Raw genomic sequence first — 19,922 nt, 5'->3', positions numbered from 1 at the left:
GAACATACCTTTCATTTTGTTGAACAGGTCGTTTAATGTGAGTTCCAAAATTTCCGGCCTTGAGTGGAACCATTCCAAGGCTTTCCCTTTCATTTTGGCACTCATTAACACTTTCGTTTTGTCCTCCGTTAAACCGTAGGTGTTCTTCACAAATCGTATTCGTTTTTCATGGCGATGAGCTCTTTCAGTTCGCTTAGAGCGACTTTATCGCGACCATCTGCAGTCTGTTCGTTTCTTCTATTCGGTCCTTCGCCTAGCTCGTCCACCCTTCGACGTACCAGTTCTAATTCGCGTTCGGCTACCGCCCTTTCGCGACGACACAGCTCCAATTCTGGACGCAATGTCGCCCTCTCACGTGGGTCTTCGTCCGTTTCGCTGTCTTCCTCTTCTGGTTCGTGCACATTGTTTTCCATGGCCACTGCTCCCACAGCCCAACTTCTCGACGGATCTGCCTCGTCCAACCTCGCGATTAATTCCGCTTTTTTACCCATGATGGGGAGTTCCCGAACTCTCAATAGTTCCTTCAATTGCGGTATCTTCAACGCAGTTGGATCTCCTGCCCTGTTCATGTTGGCTGGTGGTAATATTCACAAAAAAAAAAAAAAATCTTCGCGAACGTTTTCTAACGACAAAACACACGCGCACCTTCAATGGCGTTCCCTCGCCGTTCCCGATCGTCGATATCGCGGCTTCCCGTTTCACCTTCTGCCGATCATTTTCCTCTTCAAATCCCACTTCTGATATTTGTAAGGATGGTCGGGTCTCCTCAATCGTACACGGAGAGGATAGGTGATCAAGGTTTAAGTTAATTTGTCTTTATTTCCGCCGCCGTTACGGACACGTCTCCGTCGCGATCGACGACGCGTTCAGTCTTCCCGCGCTTCGCCTGTTTTCCCCCGCTCGCATGTTACTCCGGCAGTGCCGTCATATGCGCCTCATGCGCCTCTTACAAATGTAAGTTATGTGATTACTCCGGAGTCTTATACGTAAGTGTATACAGAGCGCAAGTTGTTGCTGACTCTGTCGCTGGTAGACTGCCTTGGAAGTGGAATTGAAAAGCCATGAAAATATACGTTTTGCCTGATTGGCTGAAGGATGGAGGCGGTTGCTAAAAATATTGACCACTGATTGGTTGCCCTGAAGGAGGAGAAATCCGTTGGATTTTCCAAGACGTTATGGAAGGGGAACACCTCTCCCTCAGGTTGACGTGTACATGTGCAAACCATGAAGTTGGTCGCTCAAGGTTTGACTTGATCGGGCATACTCGAAGGGTACAAGTTTATGACCCTTTTGTTCCGAATTTTGTTAGGACCGCTCGGACAGAAACGGCTGCCGACCAAATGTCGAACCTTCGGTCAAGAGATTAAAAAGAGCCAATAAGCGTGTAAATGGGCGAAAGAAAGTTGTTGTTCGATAGCAATACTGCTGTGACCGGTCGAAAAGAAATATAAAATTAGGGAACTTCCTTCTAAGGGTCTTGTTATTCAATTTCTTTTCGCACTTTAAGAAACAATAGCTTTATGATGGGCATTGTCCCTACGGAGCGATCCGTCGCATCTGGCATCCGGATGACGCGGTACGTGAGGTCGACGGTAAGGTTTTCAATACAGTCCTCGAGACTGGACAGGGGCCAGGTGCTCGTTTTCCCCTTATCCGATCGAGCTCAAACTTCAGACAGATTATTTTTTTACTAATTCGAACAATTTTAATGGCCGCCGCGAACAAAATTGGAAAGTTCAAAATAAGAGCCGTCCTGGCGCGCACGAACTTTCTAGCCTTTATGCTTCTGTGCTGTGCGTATGGAGGGGGGATCGTTCCCCTACGATAGTGTAGAGCAGGCCGGTAGGAGAGCAGACCAATTTGGACTGAAAGCTACAGATCAAACTTGATTTGTGATATTAGTAATGGCATATTTACAAAATGTAAACGGACGATTGAATTTTTGATAAACTAGAAATTTCTTTACGGCAAAAAACGAAATGATTTTCACTTCAAAATTAGAGCGAAGTCACTAATGACAATCGCAATAACTTCTTACACTTTTCTGCCTTATTTGCATGAGTATTGTATTGTAAAATTTCATGTCATTAAATGTCTAATTTTGTAGTTCAGAATTGAATATATACAAGATACTTTTAAAGACGATAATTCAACTGTAGGATTACATACAATTGATCAAATATTTTTCAATATGTTTATGTTACACATTTTGTTTGCGAGAAAACAAGCTGTACGGATCAGATGTGCGAATGCACGAACACAGTCGCGGGAAGTACTCTGACGCTCGTGTGTATGTGGGCTCGGCCGTCGTCGCTGTTCGTCCCTCTCTCCCCGCGGATTTTGGGTGGACCGAGTAGCTTGAGGTGCGCGGCGAGGGGAACGAGCCGCGACGAATATATATAATATACGGTCTAGTCCTCTCTCTCTCTTTTCCAAAAAATTACAGTAACGAGACATTCGAACCATTGTATTTCAAGTGCTCTATCCTTGTCACGCCGATAGGTGCAAGCCGACACTTGTAAAGTATTTCGAACTTTTGTATATCGCGAGTGACGGTGGTAAAATAAATCCAGAAACGCTCTCCCACAAATCTGACTAATTTAAATTATCTTTATTCGCCGACTACTATCATTAGATCCTAAATCCAAGTTTCCGCGCAACGGAAACCGACGACGATTAAACACATTTTCTATAAAAATGTACAGAACATTGCTCTGTGATATAAATTCTTACAAAGATTTCTTTAAATCCAAAACGAATTTACAAAATCAATAAAGATATAAGGTTTGTATACAAAAATATCCAGGCAAAAAATTCAGGGAAATTATAGAATATGTAATATACACATTAATGAAAAGATTCTGCAAAAATAATATTAGATCAGAGTAAGTTAGTTTCCGATTGCAAAGGACAGTCGATTTTTTGTGATTGGTTCACACATGAACATTCTTCTGTTCGTATTATGGGCTCACCGTCTAATTTTTCTAATGTTGATAAGCGTCTTGCGACATCTGGCCTCCACTGTTCCATCTAAAATATAAAATGTTACATAGTATTTGCATTATAAAGCACTACACGTTAAAAATTGTAAGTATTACAGAAACGTTTGAAAACTCATTGAAATTCCGAAACAAAACAGAGCGCTCTAACGGTTATTGTACCTTTTACGAAGACAACTCGAATTGCTAATTCTAAAAATGAACAAAAAATGCTGTTTTTAAAAGTATTATTTAAAGAAATTAATTATTCTGGCATCTAATAATACAACTGCATTAACAGTTTTCGAGATATTCGATTAAATACATTTCACATCCCTAACTTTGAGGGCTATTTTCATCCCTTCCATATGGCTGATAGTAACTCAAAAAAATTTGCTTCAAATATTATTGAGAACTACTTTCTCATAGAGATGCATTAAAATCGGCGATTGTTACTTCGGTATGTTTCCTTGTGAGTTATGCCAACGTGTTTGTATGCGTTCCTACATATTCGTTGCCTTGGTAGAGGTAATGCTGACCCGAGCAGAGATCTATTTGATAGGTATGTGAAGCCGGATGGTAGAAACGAGGTGATCAATTTGTACCCCCACCTTTTGTTTAAAGAAAAATGCTTAAATGGAAACTTTAATAAACACACGTCACGGAACAATTCAACGAATGCAGTGTGTCTTTCTGTTTCATTTCTTCTAAAACAATCGTCTTCGTTTTGAAGTGCTATACGAACAGATAAGAATCAAGAAACTATGAAGTACCTCAACACTTTCATACAGTGGATTACCAACGAATACGAGATCCTGGAGGTTCCCAAGTTCCTGAAGTCTACCGAATTCATTCCATTCCCTCACTAGATTGTTAGACATGTAGAGCACACGGAGATTTTTCATCGCGTTAATTCCTTTCATTTTTTCGATAAGGTTATACGAAATCCAGAGCTCCTCGAGCGTATCTCCCAATGGTTCTAGACCAGAGAACCCTTTAATTAAATTACGACCCAATGATAGGATTTTTAGATTCTTCAAAGTGCCAATTCCTGTATTAAACAAAAAAAGCTTAATAGTTTTTGTTGTTCAAATCTTATTTAATGGTGAGTAATTTTGTGTACAGTGATTGAATACACCGAGTAACAGGGATGGAAAAAGAACCGTTTTTGTGTTAGCGGTTCGGAATCGGTACTAGAACTGGTTCTACTTTATGAGTAACGGTTCTATTGTAGAGAAGCGCAACCCTTAATTTGGAATCGGTTCTTCATACGCTCAGTGGCTGAAGCAACAACGCCAGTGCAAACAGGTGCGTGCGCATGTCGGTGTGCGTGCATTTGACGTATGTCAGATTTTTCGAAAATATTCCGTATTCTAGAATATTCACGACGCGGCTGGATTAATTAACATAAAACAGTCCAGAATGAATGTGTGTGCGTGCGTGAGATGCACATAGCACATAGCAAGGGGCTCTGGTAAATCCTGGGAGGTTCCAGATCAGGATTCCTGATGCAGCGTGCCATGTGCACGAACAATTGATAAACAAAATAGGTCAAGATAATCGTGATCAAGAGCCCATAGTATTCGTTGTGCATCGTTCATTGAAACAAGTCGCCGTTTTCGTTTACTGAATTCATTCTAAAATAGTTATTTCAGATATTTAAAATCGTATCCAGTTACCCAAAAAACTCTGTATATACCGTCTCGTGCAAATTGAATGAAAAATCTTGAATTTAGCCCAAAGTAGTTGTTATATTGGATCCGCCGTTTTGAATTTTGTAATTTTGAACTCAAAATCATAATCAGCAACCCCAAAAATCTATAAATGACCTATGATTGTAATGTTTCAGTTAGCAGAAAAATGTGCTCCTGAAGATGGGATGGACCTTAGGAGTGGTTGGTGGGTGGGCACCCATACAGCCGTTTTTCTAGGGTGTCGAAGAATATTCATGCCTAACAGACATATATACGTACATATTTCAACTTTAACTTTTATATACTGTTATGCAATTCGAGTCGTACCCCTCCCGGCCCGAAGTTTGATTGGGCGTAGAAGAACCGAGAACCGGACCGCCTTCCGCTGCCTCTCACTCGCACGAATATAATATCTAAACGCTCCTGGAGGATTCATAGGGAAATAATACCGACAAAATTGTAACTAATCACGTGGTAATCTCGCGCCGAGTTACCGCTCGCGCTTTCAGGACCGTGTCGATCGGGGTCAGTACGACACGCAGGACGCTGGTTTCTCTTCGAGCCCACAGACTCTGCTCCAGGGGCCGCCACGGAATCCCGTCGAGTGGCCGCTCGACCGGATAAGGATTCTATCCCAGGGGAATAGAATGGAGAGAAAAGGGACCTCCCTCTCGACGATCGCGAATATCATTAGGCGTTTGGTCGGCCAACGGGGCAGCACGAGACATACAACGAGAGGGAAATCGGCGACCTGGACGTCTCCCTCCGGGAAGAACCCCAAGGAGGAGGAGGCAGAGGGAGAGGATCCGTGAGGAGCCGCAGCAACCACGTAGGAGGGTGTAAGGCAGGGCTTCTCACAACACGGAAGGAATCTCCGAGACCAGGCGATCCTTCCACGGCGCGTCATTCCTGAGCTGTAGGACTGTGGCTCCGCAGGAGTCGAGAGGGGTACGCGGAGAGAAAAGTTAGCATAGTGGGGGGCCCACTATGTCCTGGCGTCGCGTAACGAGACCCGAATCGTTACTTGAGCGACAACTGTGTTCTCGAACTATCGAATAGCGCGTGGCGAGTGAGAATGTAGAGCATAGAGACAATCGAGCGAGTAATTGCAGAGCGGCGAGTGTGCGGAGAGATACCGAGGGAAGCTGAATTGAAGGAATAGTCGGCGAATAACGAGCAGACGTAGGCAGAGGGTACCGGCACCCCCGCAAGGTCTCGAGGGATATCGACAGAGACCGGAATATCGTAATTCCGTAAGTAAGCCTTCTCGTCTTGTTTCCGCCGGGCAATCTAGATCTCGTTCGCCAGGACAATGCCGCGATAGTCAATCTCTCATCTAATAGAGAAAAGACGTGATTGTCGGGGGAATTATAATGTCGTCAATTCCTAGAAGATTTCCTCCAGGACGCGATATAATAACGTGAAAACCCTCAAGTCATTGTATCATCTTTCATAGTCGGCAGTAGGGAAATACTGTACGACCGTGCATTGTAACTGCATCGTTAATATCTCGAGTGGTGGCGGACCACCAAGTCACCGAACTTGTCAAATATACCGAATACGCGGATCGCGACGATAGTCAACCGTCGAGCCATTATTCTGTTATAGCCTACCACCTGCTGTAACGCGGTCTCGACAGAGGCCGGCGCAAAAATTATTTATTAAACTTTGCTATTTTGTTCAGCTAAACGGTTTCGTGTTATTCTATTATTTTCTCTCTCTTCGATATTTGCGGACTCTGGCCGAATTCCGAGCTATCTAGCGATGGTTTCTTCTCTTCTCGGTCAGCAGGTCGTCCTCGGCCTAATCAGGGGACGCGGATTGAGGTCCGGTATTTCGAAAATACCGGTCGGTACTCGATGGAGTGCCTGGCGCCCGGAAAATCGGTTGTGGTAACTCGCGGGGACGCGAGCGGAGGCACGGGGATGGGAGGGAAAACTTTGTACGTGCCGGGTAACGGCCGCACGACCGGCCGAATTCGCGGGCAACGTAACAATACACATATAGATAAATCGATCTAATACCTATACCATTCTTGTATATTTGTTCACATTTAAACTCGACGGTGAAACTAAACTCAAATGGAAAGAACATACGTGAACCACAAATTTCCTAACAGTTGTTAAATTATTTGATTTTTTGAACGATCGATGCAAAGTTCTTGAATCGATAGGATCCACATACAATACGTCAGCTAAAGTCACATCTCCGGCACATAACACGCGTAGGAGAAACTCGCCTCCTATTAACAAAAGAATGCCAGGTTGCGAACTGCGTTCAAACACACAACAAACATTTGTAACGCAATTTTGTATAACATGCAATTTCTGTAGGAGATTATACTTTGCACAAAATTGTGAGAAATTCACATCGCTGTCTGTTTCGGGAAGATCGAATTTTGTAAAAGAAAAACGCTTTTGTTTCAATTGCCTACGACGGAACCATTCCGCTAATGAATGTCAAGCAACTACCTGTAAGCACTGTCATAAATGGCACCATTCATTGCTCCACATTGAGGCTAATAACTCTGTCCATCCGCTTCAGACGAATTTTAGGAAGCCGTACCGATATAATGAAATACAGCCAATAGAGAATCCCGAAAAGCGCAAAATAGTAGTTTTAAAAAATACAGTAGCTACAGAGTTTCAGTTGCTTGAATATACATAAACTATAAACTAACTTATATGTTTTGTGATTTATAATCGATTACCTTATCTGATAACAGAATCATAGTATCACTGAAAATACGAAATGGTAGTATACATTACATTTTGTTCTTTTTAAAATGACAAAAATTGTACTAACGTGTATTGAAAAAAGGATTATCAATTAATTTATACAGATGGTTTTACAATAACAAGGTTGATAAATGCTAGTAGAATACGAATACAGTGCCCCGCCTTTATAATCGGGACTTGTAGATCTCATTGCAATGATTTTAGATACAGTCTGTTGTATTGTATTAAACTTGTAAACAAAATTAATGTACAATGAAACTTCTATTAATATCTTCAAAAATGGCAAAAAAAAAAGAAAAACTTGGATACCTCACAACAATTTGTTTGTTTCTCTTAATAAGTCCTAGTCAAATTTAGAACCGTCTTGTATTTCCTGAAAATACTCTACAGACGTATCGATTATTTAACGTATATCGATTATTAAACGTATATATCTTGCTGAATTCAATTCAGATGAAATGGAATGTTTATTTAATGAAAATAATGGAGATCTGAATTTGAAAAGAAGGATACTCTGCAAAGTGGTACAAGATTTGTGTTTAATTGAATTTCCAGCCGATAGGATCACATTAATCGTAGCACAGTTCCGCGTCAACTAAGGAGGTTGGCAAGGACCTGCGGTCCATTTCTCGTGATCTGTAATGTAATTCCATTTATACCAAGTTATTTGTTCTATCGATCCCTAGTTTCATTTATTGCTATTGCGAATGTTTCTCTGCTCTACGCAAATTGGAATACGGAATAGATTATTTTCTTAAGAAAAGATACGTCACGTTTGAACATTTGCACTAGTTATAGAGCTTATGGTGTCGAGTTTGGAAAAATATAGGTAGGTATACATGATGTTCTCAAATTAAACGTCGAAATTTTAACAGTATACCTTATAATTACAAATACAAAAAAAACTTTTTGTGTAACCTTGGGCACAAAAATGTTTTATTTAAATGTTATAATAAAAGTATTTCACATAATACTAATGGTATGTCCTCTGCATGGTGACATAAAATTTCGTTAGTTTACTTTGTTTAATTTGTTTACTGCAACAGCATTCAGTGTTTGAAGTCATTAAACATGACCAGTGAGTGGTATAAAGTGTATCATCAGAAAAATAAAAGTGTGCATTATAAGGTTTTTCTCGTGTCCTTACCCATAGAATATATAAGGTGTTCCCAAAATCGTAGTATAACCAGTCGGGTGGCGATTCTATAAGAAAAAATGTGTCGAAAGAAAAAACTAAACTTTTATCGTTTGAGGTTTCGTCTTCGAAAAACTCTAATTTGAAAATTAATTTGAAACGCGTGTATTCGTCATAGTAGTAAGGAGGAACGGAATACAATGACCACATGCCTTAGTCAAGTCCTATTCAATTGCACGCGTATCCAACAGATTTTCAAATCTGATTATCTCAAAAACGAAGTTGTAAAGGAAATAATGTTATTCTTTTTTTACCACGCATTTTCGCATGTACAATTATCATCCGGTTGGTTGTACCACGATTTTGGGGATACCCCTTATGTACTTCCTATGTCTTTTGTCACATGTACAGTGCGTTAAGACGGGTATTCAGGTAAGAATCAATTATCAGTAATTTTCCAGATAAAATTGTGAAAATACGTAATTTTATGTCGTTTTTTACGGTGAATTCAAGTATGTACGATCTATGTTTTTAATTAAATTTTTTTAATTGTTCGAACAAAATTTTTGTTGAAAAAGTTATTGAATCGTAAAATCCACACCCTTACCTGCGTAGTAAGGTAAGTGTGTCAGTTACTGTGGCCCGCATTGGTTACCGTGTCCTTACATTATTCTTATGTACAGTAAATTACATAATCATTCAAATAAATGTATTAAAATATTTAAATAAAATTTAATTAACAATTAGTATAATTGAACTGAAAGTGTAAATTATTAACACTTATAAAATAGTAATAATAAGTATTGAAATTATGTGGTGACGATTTGGTGAGATTTCGTCACAAGTCTTTTTGAAAAGCTTAAGGGGGGAGACTCCGTGGGCCGTGAACTGTGCCCGTGGGCTCACACAAGCAACGGGAATCATGAATGTATACGCGATGAAGGAGAAAGACAATCGATTTCGTAAATATCAAAATACGCCTCGATAATTGGAAACAAAATTTCACGGACACATGTTGAGTTGACGCTGTTTGGCCCTATCCGAGCACCGTAACAGAGGTCGTAACGGACGTTTCGCTACAAGACGCAGGGAATGTTTATACCTGCAGACTAAATTTCAACCATTTGAAAATCAACCAGCAACGCTTACCCGTAACAAAAATATCTAGTCAGTTCTTGTCGGATCGTCATAGAGTGTAGACGTGTTTACCTCGCGCTCCGTATATCCGACGTTATTCGACTGATTGATTACAAACATCGTCTGGCCCAAGGCTCGTACCAAAAGCCGCTTCTTGCGAGTGCACCTATAAACCGAAATGGCTTCCATTAAAGGAAGCCAGCAGTCGGATGACTCCGACTTTGAAATTGATGACTTGACTTGATGAAATTCCGACTTTTGTACCAAGGAAAATATCAAACCCTACGTATGCTGCTGCCGTCCAATCTTGCCTAGAAAGAAATCAAGGCCTCATCATCGAGCGCAAAGGACTAAACCTTATCGACTACACGTGCGCCGTAGGAGATATTGTACAGCCAATTAATGTGATCTCATCCTTAAGAATAAGCAACAACAGAATATACATATACCTGTCAAGTAAGGAACTAGTTAACACGTTCACCGATAAACACGAATTTTTACAAGTAGGTGAGAAAAAAGTGTATGTAAGACCGTTAGTATCAAGAAACAAAAGAGTAGTTCTTTCAAATGTTCCAACTAACATACCGAACTATGTTTTTGAAGATGTACTAGAATAATTAAATATAAAACGCGCTTCTCCAATTACAACCCTAAAAAACTACTATTACAAAAGAGGGATATAGCCACGTAACTAGCTTTAGAAGATAGGTGTATATAAAACCTGAAGACGTTAAAAAATTGCCGGAAGCTTTCAAAATCTATTTTGATGAAACCAATTACTTTATCTACGCCAGTACCGATTCGCTCAAATGTTTCCTATGTAAAGCCGAAGGCCACGTAACCAAAAATTGTACAAGCGGAATCGAGCAAAACACGAATTACAAACTTGACACTATCGCAGACTACACCCGAAATTGATAATACTTACCTCTCATTAGTTTCAATCCTAGATGATAATCGTCATACACAAAAAAGTACTGTCAGCGCAATAGAAAATCCAGAGCAAATAACTTCCAGTCCAATCAACACACAGTATCCTGAACCCAAACGTTCACACTCCGAAATTAGTTCATTAGCATCGCAAGCTTCGCTCGATACCAAAACTCAGGATCCAAAATCCAAAAAATTTAAACGCCTACCAAAAAAAGAAACCAAAATCACAAAAAAGAAAAAACACGACTCAAATAAAACTATTGACGAACTGTTAAGTCCATTAAAAGATAAATTAGAAAAAGCCAAATATACTCCCAAATTTTTTACAGTTCAAGAACTTACTAGAGGACCTCCACGGATCAGTTAATAGAACCGACATTGTCTCTCAAGACATGTCGAACACACAAGCTCTCGTAACACTAATGTAAAACGAATTATACCCCCTCCTTACTAGTCGCAGCATGAAGAAACGTTTCACAATCATCATTAAGAAACTCTCTCATTCAATCAAAACTTCACTTGAACATATTACCGAATCTGTAGATGAAGACTCATCCACACAAGACGAATTTTAATAAATAAAAGAAAATATATAAATATGAATACAAATAATAACGTGTTTGAGATTTTTGCTTGAGAAAGGTTCCGGATGGATGTTAACAGTGGTGAGAAAAGTCGTGACACACAGTGAGCAAAATATTGTAGATTTATTGTCAATCACGATAAATGAGATTACAGATAAACAGTATTAACGAGACACATGTACGCGATTATATTAATGTACGATGGACGCTCCCGTAGAATGAAGTAAAACACACCACGTTGCGTCGCAACACGTGGCCGCGGCGCAGTTATATGAATTGTGTAGCGTGTACGTGAGAGTGAGCGTATGTGTTGAGATGCGCGGCACTAATTCTTCATGAGCGAGAGATTACTGCTTGTGCAATGTTCTACGTCAGGCCGGTCCAACATGTGGCCCGCGGGTCATTTCGCCAGACGACGCAGTCCCCACCATCACTCGGTCCATACCCCACTACTCGTTTGCGCTGCGATGCGATCGTGGGGCAAGAGGTACGTGCGGGTAGGAATTTCTGGAGCGTCAGAAGCAGTGATGCCAGAATCGTGGTACTGTTTACCCCCACCACTCTCCCACTCCGACGTACCATCGTCTCCCACTATGACGTCCCCGCTACCCCCACTTTACGTCCACCGTGCTGGCACACCCAGCATATCCAAGCCCTGTCCGTGTGCGCTGGCCGTTCGAGAGACGGTGAGCTATATTTAGAAAAGAGTGGGGGTAAACCGTACCACGATTCTACCATCCTGTTGCCTTGGAAATCCGTTCGAATATCACTGCGGCGGTTCTACTTTTTATTTTTAATTATTTTATAATTTCACTTTGTAACCTCTAAGTAACATAAAGAAGTTAAAAAATATTAATTCGGGAAGCATTTAAAAAGAAGAAAATAAATGTTTTCCACTTCAATGTCCAAATTTTTTATTATATACATACATATTATGTTGTATACACATAAATTATTTTTACAATTAGATGTTATCCTTAAAACCCTACTCATTACTACTCTGAACATTCGTACAAAAATCTATTAGATTTAACTGCAATAGTTTGGAAATTTCGATAGTAATCAATTTCTGAAAGCTGTTTCAACGGCAAGGGCAATCATACGCGTTGCCGAATACGTTATTGTTTCATTCTGTCAAAAGAGATTATTGGGAATTTCAGAGGTTTTGAAAGAAATGCTTTAGGCGCTCGAAAAAGCAGTATACTGCGAATAATGATCCGTTTCAAAACCTCTGAAATTCCTAAAGTACCTCTTTTCAAAAGACTCTTTTGACATAATGGAACAATAATGTATTCGGCGACGTGTATCTTTTACTGTGTACTTTCTTTAAAATGTTATAAATATATGTAGGAGATTCTCCTGATGAAAATAAGTTCAAACATGGCATAAATCAGAGTCTCTTTAAGAAGATAGAATTTGTATCGCGACATAACGTATGAATAAAAATTGTTTTGCTGCATCCCCTTCTTCTTTTATGTATACAGATTGAACATTATTCAAAACAGTATTAATGAATAATTCCAAATATTTTATTTAACTGTGGTTAAAATACAAAATTGCAATTACACAATTACATAAATAAATAATTACGTATACAATCAAATCTAAGATGCTTGTAATCACATTTCACAAGCTATCATCAGCAGCAAAGTAAATTTTGTTTCAAGGAATAAATGGAACATCCAATACTATATCAGCATAGTAAAACAATGCACGAATGGAACCAAGTTCAATACTTAAAAGTAGTTTTTCATTATCGAATGCTTGCAAGTTAGAATACTGCCACAATACTAACAATCTTTGCAAATGATGATATATAAATAAAATAAACAATTATTTTTATTTCAACCTTTCCCTTAATGTCGCGATACGAAATGTATGTTATTAAATATAGTCTGATTTATGTCGGGTTTGGACTTTTTTTCATCAGGAGAGTCTCCTACATTTATTCATAACATTTTTAAGAAATTACACTGAAAGGAGTAAAAATTTAAATTTTTATTCATGGGTGATTCGTTCTGTGTATTACATTGTAATCCGAACGATACCATCGCCTCACGCCGAGGCCCCGTGACGTCATCTGACTTGGTCGGTTTAAATCCCACTTGGTGTCCCATCCATTCTTTGTTGTTATGTAGTTTGTTTCTGACTGACTCCCTTCTACTCAAAAGTGAGGAAGCGAAATTACAGAATAATTCAACAAAAAAAGATAAGTTCACAGCAATCTTAATATTTTATCTTATGTTATGAAAATTACTATTTCAATTGTGTTTTTTTCTTTTCATATGAAGAAAAGCAAAAGACCATTCGGCATTGTATATACGTGGACCAGCTGCAGCGGTTTTCGTTAGCGGCGAAATGTATCATTAACAAAAAAAAATGAATTTTAAAAATGCTTCCCGAATTAATATTTTTTAACTTTTCATTCAAACTTAACTTAGAGGTGGCAAGTAAAGCCAACAAATTTTAAAAGACTGAAGATACACTTATGACGTAATATTTTAATCTAATAGATGTTTGTACGAATGTTCAGAGTAGTAATGAGCAGGGTCTCTTGACTGTTGCTCACGCGCTTAGGTTGCGGGGCATCGCGTCGAGAACGTGAATTTTCGCCGTAGTGATATTCGAACAGGATTTGCAAGGCATCATTCTAAATATAGCTCACCGTCTCTCGAACGGCCAGCGCACACGGACAGGGCTTGGATATGTTTGTGTGTGCCAGCACGGTGGACGTAAAGTGGGGGTAGCCGGGACGTCATAGTGGGAGACGATGGTACGTCGGAGTGGGGGAGTGGTGGGGTAAACAGTACTACGATTCTGGCATCACTGGTCAGAAGTGGGGACAGTCAGAGCATGTACACACGCTTTCTTGCCTCTATATCGTCGGGCTTCTTGTGGATATGGAGGGGAGGATATGGAGGGGGGTCATTCCCCTCGGCTGAAAGAGCAAGCCGGTAGGGGCGATTATCGATTTTGGCCCGCGGGCCACAAGTTGGACAGGCCTGTTCTACGTATAAGGCGAGAAATCGCGAATGCAATGTCGGCAGGCGCGAGCAATGAAACGTGACTGTTGAGAATCTACGGGGTCTGCATACACGGACACCGGTAGTGTCGCCATGCCGCGTGAGTGCGTGCGTCCAGGAGGTGCTGCCCCGATGCGACACGGCCGATGAACTGACGCCAGATACTCAAACATAACGACATCATCATACAGTGGAATATAAACAGACTGAATAAATATTATGAATTCCTTAAAAAGTTAATTAGGCGAGAAACGGATTAAGAGAGTTCGTTAGGCGAGAAACGGTACGCCGTCGAGAAGTCAAAACCTACTTGAAACATCGAATCAAACCGCTTCATATATCCTCACCGCATGCGTGCTTCAAACCCAGGAATTACGAATATAAACCATGCCGTGGCACAGCCGCCGATACGAGATTCACAAATCTATATGTCTACTGGAAGCGACAGCGTAGTAGTCACAAACTTTTCTAACTTATAAATTTCGTATTTAATAATATAATTATATAAACCTGAACGGAAGGAACGTACATTTATTTTAAAGTGAATTTTAAGTTTGAGATGTTTACGCTGAATCGGCGAATCATCGCGGAATAAAAGCGTGAATATTATTGTGGTGTAACGTCGAACAAAAGAAACATAATTTCTCGCCTAACGTTAGGATTAAGTATCGTTTCTCTTTGCCACAGTTTCGAGTCGTACATTCGGTGACGAGTAATCATTCCGATTACGGAATGTTTATTCGGTGTGTAGATTAGAGCATAAGCACAATGTACGTTTTGCCACCAGTGCTGGACAACGGTTTTGAGCTCACGACTCCGTGCCTCTAACTGAACTCTTGTGCACTGGGGTCTAACTGCGATTTAGTGCGCGTCTCCACCCTAGAAGTTCTTCCGTCTTGGTTGACAGAATCATCGGTTGCTGCGACATATGCACGGGTAAACATTGCGTCCCCATAGGGAGTGTGACAGATTGAGCACAAGCTAAGTTTTATCACCAGTGCTGGACGACGGTCTTGAGCTTACGAAATCGTGCCTCTAACCGAAATCTTCTGTACTCCGGTCTGACTGTGATTTAGTGTGTGTCCTCATACAAGAAGTTCTCCCGACTGAATCGGCAGAATCATTGATTGATGGGACAGATTTCTGAATACTACTTAGCTAACGAATACTTTTGCTGTAAGCACGAGACTGTGGCAACGACTGCATGTGATGGGTGAACATGCGTTAGCGTGTACGCCACCCATCTTACAAGAAATCTCCGTGTCCAAAAGACTAATCGCGATTTCTATATCACTCACACGGTACATAGAATATACATTATCATATCATCACTCCCGTCCTCCAGTGCCTGGAGGCACGAATCCGACCTCTCTGCGGTATCGGTGTATAGAAATTACGGGATACGTAGGGAATAAAGTAACCGGCCTTCAGAGTAAAGTTAAATTTTGAATTAATATTAGAAGAGAACAAAAGTACGGTTACATCCTGGACATCCCGCCTCATATAAGTGCTGTGCGTTCATTAAATTTTCACTGGCAAAGAAAAAGGAAGAGAAAGCATTCTAAACCCGACCAACTTGGCAAAACGTCAACACTATCACCGCCACGGTTAGAGAAAACACATTACTTGCCCAAGCACTTAAGAACTCAATACCTCATCTGCCTTCTTCTCATAAGGACCTACCTACGGTGCCCACATTTGTCAGAACGATCTCCTCATCACAACCCACTGGTAGTAAATCTACACAAGAAGACACCTTGAATGCAACCAGTCCTCCCAATTCGGTATCCGATTTTAAAAATGAAATAACTGCCATGGTAGCGACATAATTTAAATCTCTCGCATCACAAATAGCAGCCAATTCAGAGGCAATTGAATTCAGTCTGAAATTCTAAATTTATTCTGAATTCCAGTTTCAATAAGTAATATGGATCATAACAACGTCCTTACTAACCAGATCAGAGTTGCAGCCATTAACGTCAATTCTATAATAGCAAATTGCCGCAGGTTAGAGCTCCTCCAGTTTCTTAATAATTATAATCATAATGTAATTTTCGATAAATACTATCTATCAGATCTTTTACAGAATTTTTGCACGTCATTAAACAGGGAAAATGGAGGAAAATCCGATAATCCGAATTTTCCTTATTGGTTAATCTTGTGATCGAGATAGAGGGTTGAAACGTAGCACAGACTGGTTTTTCTTGACAAGCTATTGAATGGTACAAGTCCAAATCGGTTTAGGGCACTTTTGACCTCCTTATCCTGCTATACCCTTTGGACTCACGTGTAGAGTACTTGGGTATTGTTCAACCTAGAAACTTTTTTGATATCTTCATAATTATTATTTTTCCGGGGTACGAAAAATTCAAATTTTTTGGTAAAAATTAGACCTTCCTTTTTAAAGTTCTGTCATTTTGTCAATTTTCTATGTAGATTATTTATCCTAGACCAGGTGATAGCCACATTCATGGAGAATAAAATTCAACGTGTTTATTCCTTTCAGACGACTAGAACTGACCCAATTAATACACCCGATGGGACAAGTTTTCCGCGAAATGACCTGCGCAGCTAGTTCTAACTCTTACGATTGTTAATAAAATGTGTTATAAAAATGTTTCCTTTTACTCTATGCATGTATAACGAAATGTGCAAAACCAGAGCTTCCTAGGTTTGACAGTTTTCTATAAATTAATTACCAAAAATCACGTTGAAAACGATCGTCTACACTAAAATACCCCCTTAATCATTCCATTTAAATATCAAAATTTTAGTCTGTCATTCCTTGTGCAAAAGGTTCAGAATTATTGGATCATGAAGATTTGAGATGGTCGAGGAAACAAAACAAAATTATATATTCATAGTGCTATTTTTAGATAAAAGATTACGTCGAACCTTCGATGAATATTTCGGGCAATAAAAATCATTTTTCAATTTGCATTCTCAGTAGCGTTTTTAAAAGCAAACCTGCACTACTCCATTATTATCATGTGTAGTTTGAAGTTACAATATATTTTCTGTATTTTAATGAATAACATTAATGTCACAAAACCTAGCACTGATAATAAAAGTTACTCTAAATCGTTTAACACCCATTAATAGTATTTCTAAAAGGAAACAAAGTAAGTAAGATATATATGCACCTGCAATTTTCTCGATCATGTTCGTTGATAAAGAAAGTTTCTCGCAATTAGCTAATGTCGCCAAAGTATTGTCCATTTTCTCTACAGGGGGCCACTGGAAATTCAGAATAACTTCTTTTGCTGTGGAAGCTTCTTGTCTATTATCTTCCTCCCATCGACGAATGGCTTCTTTGCAATTGGTAGGTTTGGCGACGGCCATGCCTCTTGTTTATTATCATCGATTTGTTCGAAACTTTTCTCAAACCGAAAATACTATGCTTTCAGAAACATACGTAAACAAATTATTTAGAAATACAAAATAGCAAAAAACTAAAGGAAAAATAAATTTATTTTAGATGTTTTAAACCGGTTGATGATTGGACGTGTGCGAATCAATGAAGACTGAATTCGAACGTGTTCACCTTACCCAAACTAGAATTGTTATGACGTGGCCAAATGGTAAACTTTCATTCCGATGTATTTCGTTGCAGTTTCTTTTATATACAATTTATTTCACGGTTATTGATACATTGTTTCTTATCGTTTATCCGGCCGTTCGAGGTTATGCGAAATCGACATTCGTTTTCCTTCGTGGCAAACAGCCACGACTGGAGCCTGGTAATATCTAGCACCAATCAAAATAATCGATGCTCAGGACGCATGCGTCTGGCGTTGGTTATTTATCAACTAAACATCGCGATAAGATTTACGATAGATATTAACATTGAAAGAGTACAGGTTTTCAAAGGTGGGATCGTGTGCATCCGTTGTCTAAAAAAAGAAAGATGGCCGTTCTAATTAGGCTGACCACTAGAAATGTGATTTCTCAAGTCATTATTGATACCGAAATGAGTTTAAGTTTTGAATGTTATGTTAATTCACTAAACAATCTTTTTATATTTAAACTAAACTATTTATTCATATTTTTAAACATTCTACTAGGGTGATTCATAAATATTGACCCATAAATATCACACATCATTCTATTTGGTTTGCCCATTTTAGAGGCATTTGCAATTTGCAATGCAGAAAAAGCAAGTAATATACATGAATTAGTGCTAGTCCGAAAGGTTAAATATAATGGTAACTAATTAAGCTGCGTGATCTCAGTTTTTCAATTTGGGTATTCTTGGGAGAGCGCGAAAATCACCGACATTGCGGTGTATCAATAAATCCGAATCACCCCAGTATTTAATAATGTTATATAATTAATATATAGATGTAATTAATATCTAATTGAACACTAGGTTTACGGGACGCGTCATTTTGACGCATTCTGAACTTTACAAGGAAAATGACCGAAACCGTTTACGTTTCTCTCCTATCATTTATGCTGACTTTTATTGTTTTAACGAGACAAATATATATCCCAATTCATTTTCTTCTAAGCCTTTTAATCTCGGAATTCTCTAAGAGGTATACCTATCTCTACGGTGTGCGTCAATTTGACGAGATCGTAAATTGAGTAGGTATTAATCCTAGTAAACGAGCTTGATTCATGAAAGCATTACTTCAGCAATAAATATGAACGTAATCAAAAAGTTCATAGAAAATAAATGTCAAAAGTAAATACAAACAATACAGCGGAGATACAATGGACTTTAACGATATTGCCACTAAGCATATGGCCACGCGAGATTGTACTTCCCCACGTAGATACTTTCACGCATATAAATTCTCTCTCCCACCACGATGCATTCATAACGTTCACGTTACGTTCATTTATAAGTTAATAGTGTATAAATACGTTGTTTTTAAGTAAAATAAGTTGTTTTTTTAAGGAAAATATGCGATTTTGTTCACGCGTCAATTTGACGCGTGTCCGTAGAGATAGGTATACAAGAAATGTCCGTAAACCTAGTGTTAATTAATTTTGGATAAATTAATTTAATTTACTTGAATTACTTATTAATCTAATTAATATGTAAAGTACTAGAAAAGAATACGTAATTTTTATCGACACAATGAATGCAATCTTCGAAATCAATATAATTATAAAATTTTACTAAAACATAAACTCCCACATCTGTAACTACTCTAATGAATACACCTTAAGGGAAGAGACTCCTTTGAGGCCAACACCGAATCGATCGAAGCGTTGATGTAAACCAGGCCTGTCCAACTTGTGGCCCGCGGACCAAAATCGATAATCGCCCCTACCGGCTTGCTCTTTCAGCCGAGGGGAATGACCCCCCTCCATATTCACAAGAAACCCGACGATACAGAGGCAAGAAAGCGTGTGTACATGCTCTGACTGTCCCCACTTCTGACGCTCCAGAAATTCCTATCCGCACATACCACTTGCCCCACGATCGCATCGCAGCGCAAGCGAGTAGTTTGGACTGAGGTGATGGTGGGGACCGCGTCGTCTGGCGAAATGACCCGCGGGCCACATGTTGGACAGGCCTGATGTAAACAATCAGACGCTAACAAAAACATATAATCGATAATTGGGACAGCTTAATAATACGCCATCTAACGGCAGTACCTACAAATAAATTTTCTTCCCCGTTACCATTGTTGCGTATTCGCAACTGGTAATATTTAGAATCAAGCGCCATCTGTTCAGAATTTTAGG

The 19,922-nt window shown here is 39.4% G+C and overlaps 1 pseudogene; it reads right to left on the bottom strand.

Moving 5' to 3' along the window:
* Window positions 1-2,880: 2,880 nt before the first annotated feature.
* On the bottom strand, window positions 2,881-17,810 carry LOC107192401 (annotated as a pseudogene).
* Between the last annotated feature and the right edge of the window lie 2,112 nt (window positions 17,811-19,922).

The sequence above is a fragment of the Dufourea novaeangliae genome, unplaced genomic scaffold (assembly GCF_001272555.1).
Source record: "Dufourea novaeangliae isolate 0120121106 unplaced genomic scaffold, ASM127255v1 scaffold358, whole genome shotgun sequence".
Taxonomy (NCBI): Eukaryota; Metazoa; Arthropoda; class Insecta; order Hymenoptera; family Halictidae; genus Dufourea; species Dufourea novaeangliae.
This window is presented reverse-complemented; position numbering and strand designations above follow the sequence as displayed.